The sequence below is a fragment of the Bos indicus genome, chromosome 1 (genome assembly GCF_029378745.1).
Source record: "Bos indicus isolate NIAB-ARS_2022 breed Sahiwal x Tharparkar chromosome 1, NIAB-ARS_B.indTharparkar_mat_pri_1.0, whole genome shotgun sequence".
Lineage (NCBI taxonomy): Eukaryota > Metazoa > Chordata > Mammalia > Artiodactyla > Bovidae > Bos > Bos indicus.
The window spans coordinates 96389185-96409956 of NC_091760.1; the positions used below are offsets into that span (position 1 = coordinate 96389185).

At 39.9% G+C, this 20772-nt stretch overlaps 1 long non-coding RNA gene across 2 annotated transcripts in view; it reads right to left on the bottom strand.

The window, feature by feature from the left end:
• Positions 1-20772, bottom strand: part of LOC139176153 (uncharacterized) — a 111188-nt gene that overhangs the window by 79202 nt on the left and 11214 nt on the right. Inside the window, exon 3 of one of the 2 annotated variants that reach the window (XR_011560624.1) lies at positions 8986-12777. The exons of the other annotated variant lie outside the window; for it this stretch is intronic. This is a non-coding gene — a long non-coding RNA (uncharacterized lncRNA). Of the gene's footprint in view, positions 1-8985; positions 12778-20772 lie in introns of those variants that run through there. 2 annotated transcript variants of the gene reach the window in all.

Consider the following 20772-nt stretch of genomic DNA (forward strand, 5'->3'; position numbering starts at 1 on the left):
GGTTGGAATGCAAGTGAATAGAATGTATTTCAGTTTCTCATGCTCCCTATAGAACAATTTTCAATGAGAGGTGGGATATTTAAGGGTATGGTATCATATTCTCCAATCACAAACTCTTTAGAGAAATGACAGTAAATAAATCCAATCAATAGATCTATTTGGCTATATATCCCAAAAGTCTGTGAGCAGACATCATTGATATTACAGTAAGTGTATCTTCACCTTCCTTGATAAGCAGAGATGAAATCAGTATTTCTTAGAGATGCTCCTAGTGAGTCTATGAAACAATCAGCATTGAGACTCAATGTGTAGATACATTACGTGTTTGACTACCTAGCCCAGTGGTTCATGGCATTTGTCAAATCCCAATTTCAAATTTCTAGAGGAAAGAATCTGTATAACTCAGCTGGGATCAGGTAGCTACCTCAACTCCACTCAAGGTGACCAGGCAGGCAAGAACACATTGTTCAAATTGATTTTCTGGATACCAATTCCTATGATATCACCATTCCTGTGATAGTCCATGAAATTCTTCAAGAAAATGAAGGGTGTTATTGTAAGTTGGGCAGATACCTAAAATTGTGGTGCAACAAATATACAGAGTTGTTTCTACTTGTTTCAGAATAAATTAAAGTAGCTTCCAAAGACCAAAGCAATGCAAACACTTTTTTAAAACATCATTTGCATGAAGAGATCTAGTGGATTCGAAAAGAAGTCATAAGAGGAGCCAGATGAAAAAGAGGTAGAATTAGTGCTCCAAGCTATGACATGAAGTCCAGCTCACTCAACTAGAAATGAATCTCAAATTTGGCTGTAAGTTTCCTTGTAGCAAATACAAAGAAAGTAAACCAGCTACATGCTTCATAAGATAAAGCATACCAGTCACTAGTAATAGGGCAGCTCTTCCTGAACAGAGAACCAATAATTTCTCTTGTGTGGTTTAGTGAGCCCTCTTCTCAATGACCTTCCTGTAGGAAATAAGAAAATGAATTATTATGACATCATTCTCTATAGGTCTATAGCCCAAGGTCAAGGGTAGAGGGCAGGGCAAGTACAAAGAGCAGAGGGTAGCAAGTGGTCTGTGCAGAGCGCTTGAGGATGGGTCTCAACTGGTGGATCAGAGAACAACTTGTTTTGAAGCAGGGCTTCATTTTCATTTTGAAGAGAAACCTCCTACTTCAAATTTCTCTCAGGCCTGCTCTGCTCCCTTCAGCCTCAACCCCCGCCCTGAACCACAAACTCTCTGCTATCAAAGTTGGGTTGTTTACTTAACAAGAGCCTAGCAGAGAGCTAGACAAAACCACATTCGGTTGGTCCCCTGTAAAAGAGTTCTGAGGAAGTCCTATGAGGTTCTCTATGCCACCAACATTAGTCGGCTTACAGAGGACAGAGGAGCACTTGTGAAATGAGACATGAAACAAAAAGGAAATGAGAAAAGGAAATGAAGTTCAGCAGGCAGGGCACTGCCATTTTGGGTTCACTTTTCAGAAAATCTGCCTTATCATTTACCTTCTACATAAACCTGTCTCTGAAACAGACTTCATTCTGAGTTCCATCTTTTCTTATTCAAGCGGGAGAATTTCTGTCTCCGTAAGTTGAGTAGGGTCAACACATTAAAAAGGAAAACAAAATGAAATGACTATGGCAAAGAATGCCTGTTGTGTGGGAAAAAAATCATGAGGATGGAGAAAGTCACCCATGGGCCATTTGGAGATCATTTAGATAGTTGTCCATGCCTGCATGCACCCAGAAGCAGATTCCTAATCTGTGTGTGTGTTTTTTTTTTTTTAACAGATGTCTGCTAGGTACACTGAGAAAGCCTGGGCCACCCCTGCTAGGGTGCAGAGGAGGGAATGGCCTTGGAAAGGGGCAAGGGCCTTAAAGTCAGGTAGGCCTAGATTCTAGTCCTGCTCTCTGCAGTAACTCAACCTGTCTCAGCATGTTTTACCACCTCTACAATGGAATTATGGGAATCCCAGGTGGCATAGTGGTAAAGAATCCACTTGCCAATGCAGAAGATGCAAGAGAGGTGGGTTTGATTCCTGTGTAGGGAAGATCCCCTGGGGAAGGAAACGGAAACCTGCCCCTGTATTCTTGCCTGGAGAATTGGACAGAGGGGCCTGGCGGGCTACAGTTAAGGGGGTCACAAAGAGTCGGACATGACTGAGCATACAGACAGACAGACAAAATGGAACAGTAATTCTTTCCTGTTGAGATTAGAGATAATGTTACAAAGTCAAAATTCAGAAATTATAGAGCACATAAATCAGCATCTGGCAAGAAAATAGGAGATGCTCTGTAAATGAAGGTGGTCCATCCAACTATCCATTTATTTATTTTTAATCCCCTTTTCCTGCTTTTTGCCAGATTTGAGTAACAGCTAACAGTGTCAAGCTACAAACAAGAAATGGAGTAGCCATGAGAGATTTCACTGTAAAGAATCAGCCTCCTTCAGAAAACATCAGTTCCAGAGGAATATTCCATGCCTCCAGGGAAGTGAACACACAGGTGCATAATTTAATATTTCCTAACCAGGCAAAGCCAAAGAATGCTCAAGCTACCGCACAATTGCACTCATCTCACGTGCTAGTAAAATAATGCTCAAAATTCTCCAAGCCAGGCTTCAGCAATATGTGAACCATGAACTTCCAGATGTTCAAGCTGGTTTCAGAAAAGGCAGAGGAACCAGAGATCAAATTGCCAAGATCCGCTGGATCATGGAAAAAGCAGGAGAGTTCCAGAAAAACATCTATTTCTGCTTTATTGACTATGCCAAGGCCTTTGACTGTGTGGATCACAATAAACTGTGGAAAATTCTGAAAGAGATGGGAATACCAGACCACTTGACCTGCCTCTTGAGAAACCTATATGCAGGTCAGGAAGCAACAATTAGAACTGGACATGGAACAACAGACTGATTCCAAATACAAAAAGGAGTACGTCAAGGCTGTATATTGCCACCCTGCTTATTTAACTTCCATGCAGAGTACATCATGAGAAACGCTGGACTGGAAGAAACACAAGCTGGAATCAAGATTGCCAAGAGAAATATCAATAACCTCAGATATACAGATGACACCACCCTTATGGCAGAAAGTGAAGAGGAACTAAAAAGCCTCTTGATGAAAGTGAAAGTGGAGAGTGAAAAAGGTGGCTTAAAGCTCAACATTCAGAAAACGAAGATCATGGCATCCGGTCCCACCACTTCATGGGAAATAGATGGGGAAACAGTGGAAACAGTGTCAGACTTTATTTTGGGGGGCTCCCAAATCACTGCAGATGGTGACTGCAGCCATGAAATTAAAAGATGCTTACTCCTTGGAAGGAAAGTTATGACCAACCTAGATAGCATATTGAAAAGCAGAGACATTACTTTGCCAACAAAGGTCCGTCTAGTCAAGGCTATGGTTTTTCCAGTGGTCATGTATGGATGTGAGAGTTGGACTGCGAAGAAAGCTGAGTGCCGAAGAACTGATGTTTTTGGACTGTGGTGTTGGAGAAGACTCTTGAGAGTCCCTTAGACTGCAAGGAGATCCAACCGGTCCATTCTAAAGGAGATCAGCCCTCGGTGTTCTTTGGAAGGAATGATGCTAAAGCTGAAACTCCAGTACTTTGGCCACCTCATGGGAAGAGTTGCCTCACTGGAAAAGACTCTGATGCTGGGAGGGATTGGGGGCAGGAGGAGAAGGGGACGACAGAGGATGAGATGGCTGGATGGCGTCACTGACTTGATGGACGTGAGTTTGAGTGAACTCTGGGAGATGGTGATGGACAGGGAGGCCTGGCATGCTGCGATTCATGAGGTCTCAAAGAGTTGGACTCGACTGAGCGACTGAAGTGAACTGAACTGAACCCTTTAGCTGTTAGTAGCAATGGGAAGTATAAAGGGAGCTGACTTTCTCCAGTAAAAGGAGGCTCCCACTCCTTCATTCACCCTAAATGTTTGCTTTGTGGACCATGCACTGGCTCTGAGGTATCCATTTAGCCATCTGCTCTTGCTGTCCTGTAGCACAGATCTGGTCAATTATCTACTTCTATGCTGTGTTTAATCATTCAGTTATGTCCGACTCTTTTCAACCCCATGAACTGTAGCCCTCCAGGCTCCTCTATTCATAGGGATTTCCCAGGCAAGAATATTGGAGTGGGTTGCCATTTCCTTCTCCAGGGGATCTTCCCATCCCAGGGACAGAACCCAGGTCTCCGGCATTGTAGGTGGATTCTTTACTGTCTGAGCCACCATGGGAGCCTTTCAACTTCTATAGATATGGTCATATCTGCCTCTATAGATACAGTTCTCTTATTCCCTCCCCTTTAGAAAAATGAGTTTTAATATTAATTGTCTCTATACTCTTTTTATTTTTATTTTATTAAAATAACATCTCTTTACTTATTTGGCCACACTTTGCAACCTTTGGGGATCTTAGTTCCCTGGCCAGGAATCAAACCAGTGCCCCCTGCACTGGGAGCATGGAGTCTTAACCACTGGGCCACCAGAGAATTTCCTGTCTCTATATTCTTGAAATGTACCTGTCTGGCCTTTCTTGGATGATTTTAAACCTTTGTTTATAACATTAATTCCTTTCTGATTACCAAAGTAATATTTTATTATTATAAAAATCTGAAAAATAAAACCAAAAAAAAAAAAAACAACCCTCAAAGAGGAAAGGAGCAAATTCTGCTAACTGCCCCACCTAGAAATGTCAGGCCTGCTAGCATCTCCCCAGCCTTTTTGTATCCAGCACACAGGCATTCTCTTTTTCTCCCCGCAAATGAATCCCATGATGCATATTATGGTATATGCTTTCTTTACTGTTGTTTAGTCACTAAGCCCACACACATACACACATATAGTATACATATAATCACCATTGTTTGGAGAAAACAATTGACACACATCACACTTATTTCACATAAATATTTGATGGAGTTCAGCAGAAGATTTGGAAACTAAAGACCTGCTGGGTGTGTCATCCTGTATAAATTATTAAATGTCTCATTTGTAAAATAGGACAGAAAATACTGCCATGAGCACTACACGAGAAGGTGAAAGCAAAAGCAAATCTAAACTCTAAAGTGATACACAAATGTGAAAAAAGCAAAGTTCCCTGTAGCCATAATAGGAAGATGTAAAAGATGCCAATTGTCCAAATGATTTTACTTTCCATAACAGAAGTTCCCAAGAATGAAGCGCCTGCATTCTTCTCTGGGTTTACACTGCTGACTGAGTCAGCCCCATGGCCTCTTCCCCCAGGCAGAGCCATTTCTGAGGCTGTTCCTGGACCTCAGGTATGGGCCAGTGGGCAGAACAGTCAGTTCACGAGCCTGACCATCTGACCCCAGCTTTACCAGCTGCCTTTGCTCAATGAGAGTATATATTTAACTTCTTAGTGAGTCATTCTCTAAGACTCCAAACTGGGACAGTCAGCTTTGTCATCTACTTCACTTGATGGCCAAGAGGAAGTTTTGATGATGACGGAGAGGAGGGATTTTATGACTCTGGGAAACACTTCCTCTGAACTGGTATGGCAGGGAGGGGCAGGGTGGTGCAGCGGTGAGTGTGCAGGAGTCAGGCCTGGGACACTTTGCCTGGTACCATCTCTGCCTGGTGGACTTCAGTTTTGTTACCTGGAAAATGACAAAATTTTTGTCTCTAAATGAGTTGCTTTTTTCAGCTTTAATTGAGGCATAATTGACAAACATAAATGAGTTAAATATAATAGTTATGCCTATTATATAGTGATTTAAATTTATATACATAACGTTGCTCCAAAATCATTGCAGACAGTGAATACAGCCACGAAATTAAAAGACACTTGCTCCTTGGAAGAATAGTTATGACACACGTAGACAGTGTATTTAAAAGCAGAGACATCACTTTGCTGACAAAGGTCTGTCTAGTCAAAGCTATGATTTTTCCAGTAGTCATGTACAGATGTGAGATTTGGACCGTAAAGAAGGCTGAGTGCCAAAGAAGTGATGCTTTCAAATTGTGATGCTGGAGAAGACTCTTGAGACTCCCTTGGACTGCAAGCAGATCAAACCAGTCAAATCTAAAGGAAATCAACCCTGAATATTCATTGGAAGGACTGATGCTGAAGCTGAAGCTCTAATACTTTGGCCACCTGATGTGAAGAGCTGACTCACTGGAAAAAACTTTGATGCTGGAAGAGATTGAGGGCAAAAAAAGAAGAGGGCAGCAGAGAATATAATATGATAGATAGTATCACCAACTTAATGGACATGAATTTGAACAAACTCTGGGAGATGGTGAAGGACAGGGAAGCCTGGCATGCTGCGGTTCATGGGGTCTCAAAGAATCGGACATGATTTAGCAACTGAACAACAATGCCAACTAAGGCATCCCACCCCATCTCTTTTAACTTCTAGGCCATGCCTCACACTGTCCCACCTGCCTGGACCACCCTCCGGTCCTGTCTCAAACTCCAACTCTGGCCTCGTTCCCACACTGCTTTCTGAGATCAAGGAATATACTTCAATTTTATATTCCTAGGACCTAGTTAGTATCTGGAACACAGCTGGTATCTAATAAAGGTTTGTTGAATGGAGAAATAAATGATTAAATGAATGAATCTAATTAGTCATTGTGTGGCACAATTAAAACTTACATGAGTATCAGCTGACTCCAAGCCAGATAGGATTATGTATATACCAAAAGTGTCCAGCATGATGCCTGGGTCATATTAAGTGATATAGAAATGTCTGTTCTTCTCTTCTTTGCTTCCTTTCTCTCTTAAAACATTTTGCACAAAAACTCAAATACCAAATAAAGACCAAGCCAGGAGCCCTCTCCCAGAAGTTGAGGGGGGTGGTGGCAGTGAGGAGGGAGGTGTTGGTTGAACCCACTTCTTGGAAGCCTATTGGTGTGTGTATTCATATGTGCATAAGGAAGAAAAAAAAAGTGGGGGCTTCCCAGGTGGCTCCGTGATAAAGAGTCTGCCTGTCAATGCAGGAGATGCAGGTTTCCTGGATCAGATCCCTGGTCCAGGAAACTCCACACATGGCAGAGCAACTAAGCCCCTGTGCCACAGCTACTGAAGTCTGAGCAACCTAGAGCCCGTGCTCTGCAACAAGAGAAGTCACTGCAGTAAGCCCGTGCACTGCAATGACAGAGAGGCTGCCGCTCCCTGCAACTAGAGGAAAGCCTGTACAGCAACGAAGACCCAGATCAGCCAAGAAAAGAAAACAATACATCTCTTACCTGGCTGTTGGTGTCTAATGCCAGCACTACCTTGGAACTGGTGAGTGTGGGTTTTTTTTTTTAAATATCAGCAATATCAATCTATTTTGACTCACTGAAGAAAGGTAAAGAATGATTTCCAGCCATCTACCTAAAAGTTATGGTTTCCAAGTGCATCACCACACTCAAAACAAGGCTCCGCCATCATCAAAAACAATTTATTGCTGGCTACTTAGAAAAGATTGATTTTCCTTTTATCTTATATTTTAATTTTCATTTCAAACTGCTTTAAATAAAAGTTTAAAATATTGTGACATTTGAAAGACTAGTACTAGCACCATGCAGAGAAGGCAATGGCACCCCACTCCAGTACTCTTGCCTGGAAAATCCATGGACGGAGGACGGAAGACGACTGAGCGACTTCACTTTCACTTTTCTCTTCCATGCATTGGAGAAGGAAATGGCAACCCACTCCAGTATTCTTGCCTGGAGAATCCCAGGGACGGCGGAGCCTGATGGGCCGCTGTGTATGGGGTTGCACAGAGTCGGACACGACTGAAGCAACTTAGCAGCAGCAGCCCCATGATCATCCATATATCTACTACCCAGAAAAGGGTTTCGAAGCCTCAGGACTAGGACATTTGCATCCAGATAATTGTCTGTTGTCAGGGACTGTCCTGTGCACTGTAGATGTTTAGCAGAATTCTTGGCTTCTACTTACTACATGCCATAGCAACACCACCCCTAACTTTGACAGCCAGAAATGTCTCCAAACACTGCCAGATATTTCCTAGGAAGCAAAATCATTTCCCCCTGCCTCCCTCCCCATTTAGAATCACTTAGATCAAACAGTTACCATTTTGCTGTATTTGCTTTATTATGCAATTTTTTAAAAAACATTGAAAATAAGTTGCATGCTGGCAGTTTACCTCCATATACTTTAGCAGGCATTTCCTAAATTTAAGAATCTTGACCTGCATAATTTACCATTACACATTCATGAATATTTAGAAATCTCCAATATTATCTAATACCCAGTCCACAGGCTACTTGTACAAAGCAGTACTGGTCTTTGAGTCTGGGAAAGGAAGATATACTTACTGATTAATTTTGGTCCTATATCTGAGAAATCAATGATTATATAGTTGTTTTTGTTTAGGTTTGGACAAGATATTTGATTTCAAATGGCTTCTCTTACCTTCAGGGTTCTGGTCAAGGTTTCATGATCAAATTACGGCATGGTTGAATCAGACTCTTGGTGATTTTAAAAAAATAACAAAAATGAAAACAAAGTCCCTTTAAAAAACAAACCATGCTTGTGATGGGTCTGTTAAGATTTTCTATTTCTTCCTGGTCCAGTTTTGGAAAGTTGTACTTTTCTAAGAATTTGTCCATTTCTTCCACGTTGTCCATTTTATTGGCATATAATTGTTGATAGTAGTCTTTTATGATCCTTTGTATTTCTGTGTTGTCTGTTGTGATCTCTCCATTTTCGTTTCCAGTGTAACCAATCCTGTTACACTGTTGGTGGGAATGCAAACTAGTACAGCCACTATGGAGAACAGTGTGGAGATTCCTTAAAAAACTGGAAATAGAACTGCCTTATGATCCAGCAACCCCACTGCTGGGCATACACACTGAGGAAACCAGAAGGGAAAGAGACACATGTACCCCAATGTTCATCGCAGCACTGTTTATAATAGCCAAGACATGGAAGCAACCTAGATGTCCATCAGCAGATGAATGGATAAGAAAGCTGTGGTACATATACACAATGGAGTATTACTCAGCCATTAAAAAGAATACATTTGAATCAGTTCTAATGAGGTGGATGAAACTGGAGCCTATTATACAGAGTGAAGTAAGCCAGAAGGAAAAACATAAATACAGTATACTAACGCATATATATGGAATTTAGAAAGATGGTAACAATAACCCGGTGTACGAGACAGCAAAAGAGACACTGATGTATAGAACAGTCTTATGGACTCTGTGGGAGAGGGAGAGGGTGGGAAGATTTGGGAGAATGGCAATGAAACATGTAAAATATCATGTAGGAAACGAGTTGCCAGTCCAGGTTCGATGCACAATGCTGGATGCTTGGGGCTGGTGCACTGGGACGGCCCAGTGGGATGGTATGGGGAGGGAGGAGGGAGGAGGGTTCGGGATGGGGAACACATGTATACCTGTGGCGGATTCATTTTGATATTTGGCAAAACTAATATAATTATGTAAAGTTTAAAAATAAAATAAAATTAGAAAAAAAAAAAATAAACTCACTTAAAAAAAAAAAACAAAACCATGGAGCACATGGATTGGCTGGCTGTACACGTTAGTACTTTCAATCTCTAGATACTTTTATTTTCTCTCTCCATCATTTCCTCCCTCACTTTTTTAAATATATAGCTTTGACAACTGGTACATCATTCTACGTTTAATTCTTTTCTTTTATTTATTAGGCTGCACTGGATCTTAGTTGCAGCATGCAAATTCTTAGTTGTGGCATGTGGGATCTAGTTCCTTGACTAGGGATCGAACCTGGGCCTCTGGCCTTGGGAGCTTGGAGTCCCAAGTCACTGAACAACCAAGGGAAGTCCCTCTATGGTTAATTTTTATTTGACTCTTCATTTTCTTTGCCCCACGCCGTGTCTTTTATTCACAATTCTTTGCAAATCTATAGCTTTGGAAGATTTAAACTGTTACCCTTCTCTCACTTGCACCAAAGATCCTGTGATTTGCTGCAGAAAAATCATCCAGATTGATGTTTCGCTAAGTCCGGGTCCCTGTATTTACCTGGGCCTCACACAAGCTCCTATTTGCTTTCTATCTCCATGAGTGACACTAGCCCGTTTTGATTGCCCAAGGCTAAAATCAGGAGACATCCTAGATAGTCCTCAATCTCACTCTGGGTCTCCAACTGATACCAAGCTCTACAAGAGCTCTACTTTCTAGATGTGTCTCAGTCCCACATACTTAATACTCACTGCCCACATGCCCGTGTGACTGCAACAGCCTCCTAACCAACCTTTCTGCCTCCAGTCTTATATTTCTCTAGTCCATTTGACAGGAGGCAATCACCCTAATCCTTCCACTATGCAAATCTAACCCATCAATGGTTTGTTGTTATCCTTAGAATAAAGTCCAAACTCTAACTTGGACAGCTGTCCCTTTATTACCTGCTAACCTCTCCAGACTCATCACAGCCCTTTGCTCTCAGCACCACCCACCCACAGACTTAATGCTCCAGACACAATGTCCTTACTTAAATGCTTCAAATGAGCTACCTGGTCACTTTTCAAACTTTGGATATACAGTTTTCTCTGTCTGCAGATTAACGTCAAACACTGTCTTAAAATTGTTAGAAATTATTGTATATTCTACACTATGATAGGCCAAAGCCTCTTTTATTAATCATAGAAGTTCCTTATGGTTTATACTGATGTACTACTTCATACCTTTTTTATAAAAATAAAGTTTGGTGTGAAAGTGAAAGTCGGTCAGTCGAGTCCGACTCTTTGTGACCCCATGGACTGGCCATGGAATTCTCCAGGCCAGAATACTCGAGTGGGTAGCCATTCCCTTCTCCAGGGAATATTCCCAAACCAGGGATTGAACCCAGGTCTCCCTCATTGCAGGCTGACTCTTTACCAGCTGAACTACCAGGGAAGCCTGGTAGTTCGGTGTAGGAGTAATATATATTCATCCCAGAAAACTGAGAAAAGTATATATGAATGTTGTGTTTATATATGTAGATAGACATAGATATATAGATATATATAGACATATAGATATAGACATATAGACATAGATAAAGGTAGATTTAAATAAGAGGGCCATCCTGTACATATATATTTTTAAACCAAACACTTTTATTTGTGTTTAAAGTTTTAGTTAATAATTTAATAAACATCCAATTATATGCTCCTCATAATCATAACAGTAGCAAACTGTAAGAAACCACCATGGCTTCACAGGAGAATTGTTTTTGCATTTTGAAGAACTTCCTGCAACATTCTAGCTACTTTATTATTTTTTTTTTATTGTGGTAAAATATTCATGACACAAAATTTACCATTTTAATCACTTCAAAGTACACAGTTCAGTGGCATTAAGTACATTCACAATGCCGTGTAGCCGTCACGACTGTCCATTTCCAGAACTTTTCATCATCTCAAACAGAAACCCTGTACCCATTAAACAGTGACTCCCCATTCCTCCCTTCCCAGCCCCTGGTAACTTGAACACATTGTAATTGTTTTCACTTAATTTTCCCACACCTTTAACTATTGTACAACTTAATTTTTAATTATTGCATATATCTGGTTGATTACATCATAATTTATTTAACTGGGCTCCTGTGTTAAGATTTTTAGATTATGTCCAATTCTAATTTTTCACTCTCAACACAATACACTGAACTTTCTTGCCTTATTGTTTGTTAAGCAGTTTTTATTTTCTCTAAGCCTAAGAGGATTCAGAATCAATCATGTTACTGCCACATTTAGGATGAGGAAATACTAGAGCAGTGAAACTACTCTGCATGATATCATAATGACGGATGTTATTATATACTTGTCCAAATACATAGAATGGACAACACCAGGAATGAACTATAATGTTAACTATGGACTTTGAGTGATTATGATGTGTGATGTGTCAATGGACATTTATCAATTGTAATAAATTCCCTTCTCCAGGGGATCTTTCCAATCCAGAGAACAAACCCAGTCTCTTGCATTGCAGGCAGATTCTTTACCATCTGAGCCACCAGGGAAGCCCACTCTGATGGGGGATATTGCTAATGGGAGAAGTTATATGTAGGAGTAGATGGTATCCAGGAAATCTCTATACTTTCTCCTCAATTTTCATATAAGCCTAAAATCACTCTAAAATTACCTTAATAAAAACAAGGAAATAATGTTCACATAGAGATTCTGTGTTGTCCAGTGTCTCAGAGTTAGGAAGGGGAGAGCTGGACCTGGTGTCCAGGGCCTCTAAGTCCACTCGACTGTTCTATCCTGTCTCTGACAGTCTCGCCATTTCTCAGCTTAGCAGAGATGGCAGTTTGGATAGAATGGAGTATCAAGGGACAACAAGCACGTGTGGAGATATGGCGGAACAGAGCTGCCAAGTCTGGATTAAGGGGGAAGAGTGCAGACTTAAGATAACACAGGCAACGGAGTTGTGAAATGCTCATGGCCAGCAAGTCAAACTGGAATACCCCAGGTCAAAGCAAGGGCAGGCAGTGACTAGGCTGTAACAAGCTCTGAAGGAAGCTATGACATAAGGACTGGCACTGCCCCACTTCCCAGCCCCCAAAAGTCCTCCACGTGAACAACGTGCCGGCTCACCCATGTACTATGTGCAACTGGATCATGAATAATAATCCTATTATTATCATGAAGTAATGATCCTATTTTGGGGACTGTTTTGAACAAATCTGATACCACAGACATTTAGACACAGTAAGATTAGGCAGGTTAGTTAAAATTCCAGTCATCTTTGCTTTTTGGCCGCACTGATGTTATCTTGGTGGGAAAACCCTAATAGTTAAAGCAGATTGTCTTTCGTGGATGGACCTAGGAGACAATCATACAGAGTGAAGTAAGTCAGAAAGAGAAAAACAAATCCTGTATATTGACACAATATATGTGGAATCTGAAAAAAATTGGTATGGATGATCTTATTTACAAAACAGAAATAAAGACACAGATGTAGAGAACGAACATATGGATACCAATGGGGTATGGCGGTGGGGCTGGAATGAATTGGAAGATAAGGATTGACATATATATACTATTGATAGTATGTATAAAATAGATAACTAATGAGAACCCACTGCATAGCACAGGGAACTCTGCTTAATGCTCTATGGGAAGGATGTCCAAAAAAGAGAGGATATGTATGTATGCATAGCTTATTCACTTTGCTGTAGAAACTAACACAATATTGTAAAGCAACTACAATCCAATAACATTTTTTAAAAATAAAGCAGACTATCTTTTGAACTTCAAACAATAACTTATAAGTATAATTTTTGTGTGTGAAAAAAAAAAAAAACATTAAGTCCAGAGTGGAAAAACACAAGGGATTTTTCAAAGCAAAGAGTTTCTGACTTTCTAACTTTCCAGCCAGTTAATGCTGACTTTTTGACATTTTCATTTACATAATTTTGCTTAATTTGAGTTTCTATGAAACCAGAGACTGGGATGAGGACTTGTGAGCAGGAAGCTTATTTGCAAAGTGATCCCAGGAAGCAGAAGTGTGGGAGTTGGGAAAGAAGAAACGCCAATTAAGTGCTTATTAGAAGTGGGTTTCTGCTGTGAGCAACTGTGGCTCACTACTGCCGGGTGTTTCTAAGGATGGAGTAGAATGCCCTGGAATTGCACAGGGCACAGGAGGCTGGAGACTGTCCGTCAACTTCCAGCTCTATGACTGAAAGTTCCGCCTTCTTACTCTCTCCTTCCCTGGCAACTCGGCTCTAGGATCTGACTCAGCAACCTTCTGTGGCCGTGGAAAAAGCCCCAAGGCTCAACACAGACCCTGCAAAGCTTGTGTACTCAAGGCACACACAGGAAATACATACATGGACTGGCCAATGCAGTTTCCCTGAAGTCAAGTGGGCTGATAGCATGTGGTTCAGAGAGCACTGGTGTCTATACCTATTACTTTTGTAACCAAATGTCTTCATTTCAAAACAAACCCAGCCAAACACACACACACACACACACACACACACACACACACACACACACTGAAGCGCTAAGTTGCTTCAGTCGTGTCTGACTCTTCATGACCCCAGGGACTGTAGCCCGCCAGACTCCTCTGTCTGTGAGATTCTCCAGGCAAGATACTATAGTGGGTTGCCATTCCCTTCTCCAGGGGATCTTCCCGACCCAGGGATTGAGCCCCCATCTCCTGCAATGCAGGCAAATTCTTTACCTCTGAGCCATCTGGGAAGCCCCAGCTAGTGCAGAAAAGCAAATTAATATTTTAAATGTTATATTAAATTTGGAATGTATAACATGGTTATAATGAAAAAGATGGACAATAACAAGTGTTGACAAGAATGTGAGGGAGTAGGAACCCTCATATATTATGCAAAATAATATAGCACTTTAGAAAAGAGGTTGGTGGTTTCATAAACTTATACTTACAGATGGTCACCCAGCAATTCCACTTCTAAGAGGACTGAAAACATAGCTTCACATGAAAGCTTTTTATATGAATGTTCACAGTAGAATTACTCCTAATAGGCAAAATGGAAACAAGTCAAATGTCCATCATCTGATAATTGGATAAACAAATGATAGTATATCTATGGGCTTCGCTGGTGGCTCAGACAGTAAAGAATCCTCCTGCAATGTGGGAGACCCAGGTTTGATCCTTGGATTGAGAAGATGCCCTGCAGAACGGAAGATGCCACTCCAGAATTCTTGCCTGCAAAATTCAGCCATACAAGAAATATGAAGTACTGGTATATGCTCCAACAAGGTTAGACCTTAAAAATATGATACTAAGTGAAAAAGGCCAGTAACAAAAGGTGACAGATTGGATGATTTTCTTCATATGAAATGTCCAGAATAGGCAAATCCACAGTATCATGCACAAAGATTCTACAGATGGAGACAAGTAGGCCAGTGGTTGCTGGGGGCAAGGGGTAGGAATAGGTTTTAGAAAAGGCATCCCTGGCTTCAATTTTACAAATTTTGAAATCTTGGGTGGTGTATTTAAAAACTCAGTTTCCTCAGCTGAGGGAATAATAACGTCAACCTCTTGTGGAGATTCAGTTGGGCAATGTAATAAGGTATCTGACATGAAACACATTTAGTAAATAGTCATTATTATTATTATTATTATGGATAAAGAATACAGGATTAATAGAGCACAGGATAAGAGATACAAAAGCTCAGTTGAGAGTGGAGACAGAATCTTTGAGCTAGACTGTCTGTGTTAATAAGTTGATCATTTAAAGCATCAAGGATTGCTTTAACTTGAATTTCAATTATCAATACCATAAAATGTGTTCACAGAAGTATGGAGAAAAAGTAGAATTAGTCTGGAGAACTAAGGCGAGCATAAAGATACTTTCTAAACAGTTTGCAGAGGGATTCTGTGGACTTTACAGGTGGAACTTCGGCATTACCCTTAAGACTTATATCAACAAGGAATTTCCATTGAGCATGCTCCTGGTTCAGTGCTCAGATAGACATTATCTCATTTAGTTCACATGATAAAGCAGAGGAAAGTGTTATTTTTATCTCATTTCTCTAATCAAAAATGAATACTAATGAATACTTAGGTAAGTCAGAAAAAGAAAGACAAATACCATATGATATCACTTATATGTGGAATCACCCTTATGGCAGAAAGCAAAGAGGAACTAAAGAATCTCTTGATGAAAGTGAAAGAGGAGAGTGAAAAAGCTGGCTTAAAACTCAACATTCAAAAATCTAAGATCATGGCATCTGGTCCTATCACTTAATGGTAAATAGATGGGGAACAATGGAAACAGTGACAGACTTTATTTTGGGGGGCTCCAAAATGATTGCAGACGGTGACTGCAGCCATGAAATGAAAAGACGCTTGCTCCTTGGAAGAAAAGCTATGACTAACCTAGACAGCATATTAAAAAGCAGAGACATTACTTTGCTGACAAAGGTTCATCTAGTCAAAGAGATGGTTTTTCCAGTAGTCATGTATGGATGTGAGAGTTGGACCATAAAGAAGGCTGAGTGCTGAAGAATTGATATTTTGAACTATGATGTTAGAGAAGACTCTTGGACTGCAAGATCAAACCAGTTTATCCTGAAGGAAATCAGTCCTGAATATTCACTGGAAGGACTGATGCTGAAGCTGAAGCTCCAATACTTTGGCCACCTGATGCGAAGAACTGACTCACTGGAAAAAAATGATGCTGGGAAAGATTGAAAGCAGGAGGAGAAGGGGATGACAGAGGATGAGATGGTTGGATAGCATCACTGACTCGATGGACCTGAGTTTGAGCAAGCTCAGAGAGTTAGTGATGGACAGGGAAGCCTGGCGTGCTGCAGTCCATGAAGCTGCAAAGAGTCAGACATGACTGAGCGACTGTACTGAACGGAAATTATGACACAAACAAACCTATATCTATGAAATAGAAACTGATTCACAGACATAGAGAACAGACTTGTGATTGCTAAGAGGGAGGGGCACAGGGGAGGGATGGGTTGGGAGTTTGGGATTAGCAGACACAAACTATTAGATAGAGAATAGACAAACAGCAAGGTCCTACTGTAGAGCACAGAGAACTCTATTCAATATCCTGTGATAAACCATAATGGAAGAGTATGAAAAAGATATGTAAAATGGATTACTTTGCTGTACAGCAGTAATTAACACATTATTTCAATAAGATAAATTAGAAAAAACAACAACAACAATGAATACTTAAAAGACTAAGTAACTTTCCAAGGGTTGTACAGTTAGGAAGTGGCAGTGTCACCTGCCAAACCTAGGTCTTCCTAAGTCCATTGTGGGTGCTTTACAAGGAAAAGAGGGTGCTGCCAAGGAGGAGCCAGAAATGAAGACAAAGATGAAACTTGGGGATTTGAGTTCAGTTATGGACTTTCCCTTTGTAAGGCTGTATCTAGGACAGTGACTTTCCATACCTCCGGCATTTATACACAATGTGTCCACTGGGCATGACTCCAGGGGACCCCGTTTACACAGAACACATTGTGAACGGCAGAAGTCGGTGACCTGCCTCCATAGATAGCAAGGTGAGTGTGTGGGGGAGGCTGGAAGGCAGGAAAACACTGGGACCAGAAGCTGGTGAATGTGATAAGAAGCAAACTAGAAATAAAGGAAAGGGCTGACTGCGGCAGCCGGCTGAGGTTGGGAGCAGTAAAAGATGGGGGTTGGGACTGTCAGAAAAGGAAGGAAAAGTGGATACTTTGAGGAAAAGTAGGCTTGGGGAATAAAATATCCTACAGGTCCATGGGCTCAGAAGGGCTGGGATAAGATAAGCTGGGAGCTCCAGGAGTTGGGAGATCAGGAGAGGAGGGAGAAGAAAGCCACAGGAGAACCTCACCCACTTTGCAGTTTCACCAAAGACTATTTCTGAGTTGTCAATTTTGCTATAGATGTAGATGGCAGGGTGCAAAAGAAAACAAATCAGCAACCGGTCTTTTTATTTAAAAAAGCAAGACTCAGGAAGTTTCCATGACTCAGTAATGAAAGTGATATTGTTTTTGAAGTGTAAAACAAATAAGGGGAATTTTCTTTGTGTAGTAGTTTTTTTTTTTTTTTTTCACCATTTGGTTTTTTTAAAAAAATTAGAAATGGAACATATATAGTTCAATTATGGATGTTATTTCTACCCACAATTTAGCTCAGCACATGGTGGATTTCTCCATTGATTTTGAATTATTAGGCTTTAAATGTTTCAACAGACCCCTGGAGGCCATTCTGCTGTTACAGCCATCACAGTGGAGTCCGACATGGTTTCACCAAGTCACCAAGTGAATGACTAGAGATAGGGCTGCTCATGAAATCCCAGATATTAAGGTTCAGTCCCCAATGAAAGTTATAATAATATTTTAAAAGTGTGAAAAACCTAAAATCATATCTGAAAGTGTTCAGAAATTCTAAATAAGCTTTTTAAAAAAAGATTTTATGGAGGTAGAGGTAGATCAATTCAAAGACATTTGAGAAGATGTATTTGTGGTAGATTAAAACCTAATTATGCATTTGAATGGATCAATAATGAAACATTTAAAAATCTATAGAGACACTATTATATATAAAATAGAAAACTAATGAGAACTGACTGTATAGCACAGGGAACTCTACTCAATGCTCTGTGGTGACCTAAATGGGAAGGAAATCCAAAAAAGAGGGGATATATGTATACAGGTGACTGATTCACTTTGCTGTACAGCAGAAACTGACGTAGCAGTGTAAAGCAACTACACTCCAATAAAATAAACAAAATTTAGAAGAGATATACACTTAAATATTTAGGGATAAAAGTTTTGATATGTGCAACTTGCTCTCAAATGGTTTAGCAAAAATAGATAAAGCAAACGTGGCAAAATGTTAAATTGATTTATCTAAGCAAAGGGTCAGAGAAGGCAATGGCAACCCACTCCAGTGTTTTTGCCTGGAGAATCCCAGGCATGGGGGAGCCTGGTGGGCTGCTGTCTCTGGGGTTGCACAGAGTCGGACACGACTGAAGTGACTTAGCAGCAAGCAAAGGGTATTATAGCGTTCATTGTTTGTTCTTGCAATTTTTCTATAATTTAATTTTTTAATTAAAATGAATATATATTTGAAAAAACCCTCCATCATTTCTTATAATTGCTTTTTTGTGTATCTGTGGCATGAATATTTAAGATTTACTCTATTAACAACTTTCAAGTATCTAACACAATATTATTATGGTCACCATTTTGTACATTAGATCCCCAGAACTTATTCATTTTATGACTGCAAGTTTATACCATTTGGCCAGCATCTCTCCATGTCCTCATCCTGCAACCTTTGGCAACCATCATTCTACTCTGTTTCTGCAAATTCGGCTTTTTGAATTAAAAAAAACATTTTTGGCTGCACCATGTAGGATCTTAGTTCCTTAACTAGGAATTGAATCTGTATCCTCTGCAGTGAAAGTGCAGAGTCTTAACCACTGGACTGTCAGCAAAGCCCCAAGTTTGGCTTTTTTAGGTTCTACTAATACATGAGATCATACAGTGCTTGCCTGTCTTTCTCTATCTGACATATTCACGTAGCATAATGCCCCCAAGGCCCACTCATGTTGTCACAAATGACAGGCTTTCCTTCTTTCTCATGGCTGAATCATACTCCATTTTTTTTTCTTTTTTTTTTTAATCCATTCATCTGAAGATGGACACTTATGTTGTTCCCATATCTGGGTTATTGTAAATAATGCTTCAATGAACACAAACGTGCAGAAATTTCATTTCCTTTAATCACATTTTTTTCTTTTTGGCTATTGAGTTGCATGAGTTTCTTATATATTTAGGATGTTCAACTTTTCAGACAGATAGTTTGCAAATATTTTCTCCCACTCTATGGGTTGCCTTTTATTTGCTGATCATTTCTTTTGCTATGCAGAAGCTTTTTAGTCTGATGTAGTTCTATTTTATTTTTGCTCTTGTTGCTTGTGCTTATGATGTTATATCTAAAACATCATTACCAAGATCAATGTCAAGGAGTATTTTCTCTATATTTTTTTCTAGAAGTTTTGTGATTTTAGGCCTATGTTTAAGTCTTTAATCCAGTTTGAGTTACTTTTTGTGAGTAGTATAGTATAAAGTCCAATTTTGTATTTTGCATGTTATACACAGTTTTTCCAGCACCAATTTATAGAAAAAAACTATCCTTTTCCCATTCTTGATTCTGTTTCATAAGTCTCTGTGCCTGTTTTTATGATAGTCCTTAAAGGTTTGGTAGAATTCGCCAGTAAAACCATTGGGTCCTGGACTTTTCTTTGTTGGGAGGTTTTTGATTACGGACTCAATCTTCTTATTCATATTGGTCTGTTCAGATTTTCTTCTTTATGATTTAAACTTGTATGTTTCTAAAAATTTATCCATTTCTTCTAGGTTATTCAGTTTGTTATACTTGTCCCTTTTTAATAATAAACTTAAAAATTTAGAATAGTTTTAGGTTTCCCAAAGTTGTAAAGATAGTACATAGTCCTTATATATCCCATACCAAGTTTTCCCTATTGTGAATATCTTATATTATTCTGATAACTTTGTTACAACTAAAGAACTAATATCAGCACATTACTATTAATTAAACAACACATTTTATTAAAATTTTACTAATGCCTTTCTCATTATATCTTGTCAGGGGTGCCTTCTATCAATATGACTTATCACTGATCATGTTAACCTTGATTACTTGACCAAAACAGTGTTTGCTGTTTGCTAAATTTCTCTACTGTAAAGGTACTTTTGCCTCTTTTATACTTTATGCTTCAGAAGCACATTACTAAGCACACGCCACATTCAAATCCTTCCATTTTTTTGTGAGAAGCATAATTGAAATATTTAGAGGTGAAATGAAATGATGTCAAAGATTTGTTTTTAAATATTTCAGCAAATAAAAACAGGGGAAGTCCCTAGTGGTCCATTGGTTAAGACTCTGCGGTTCCAACGCAGGGAGCATGGCTTTCACCCCTGGTCAGAGAATCAGGGAACTAAAGATCCTACATGCTCCTTGATGTGGCAAAAAAAAAAACAAAAAAAACAACAACAAACAACCAACAAACAAAGCAAAACAAAATAGAAGAAAAAGCATGGTGAAAGTCACTCAGTCGTGTCCAATTCTTTGCGACCCCATGGACTGGACCATGGAATTCTCCAGGCCAGAATACTGGAGTAGGTAGCCTTTCCCTACTCCAGGGGATCTTCCCAACCCAGGGATCAAACCCAGGTCACCCTAATTGCAAGGAGATTGTTTATCAGCTGAGCCACAATGGAAGCCCAAAAAGCATAGTGGATAGGGAGAAATATAAAAATAACTATGGTGATATGCTGTTGATTGTAGAAGCTGGTGACGTA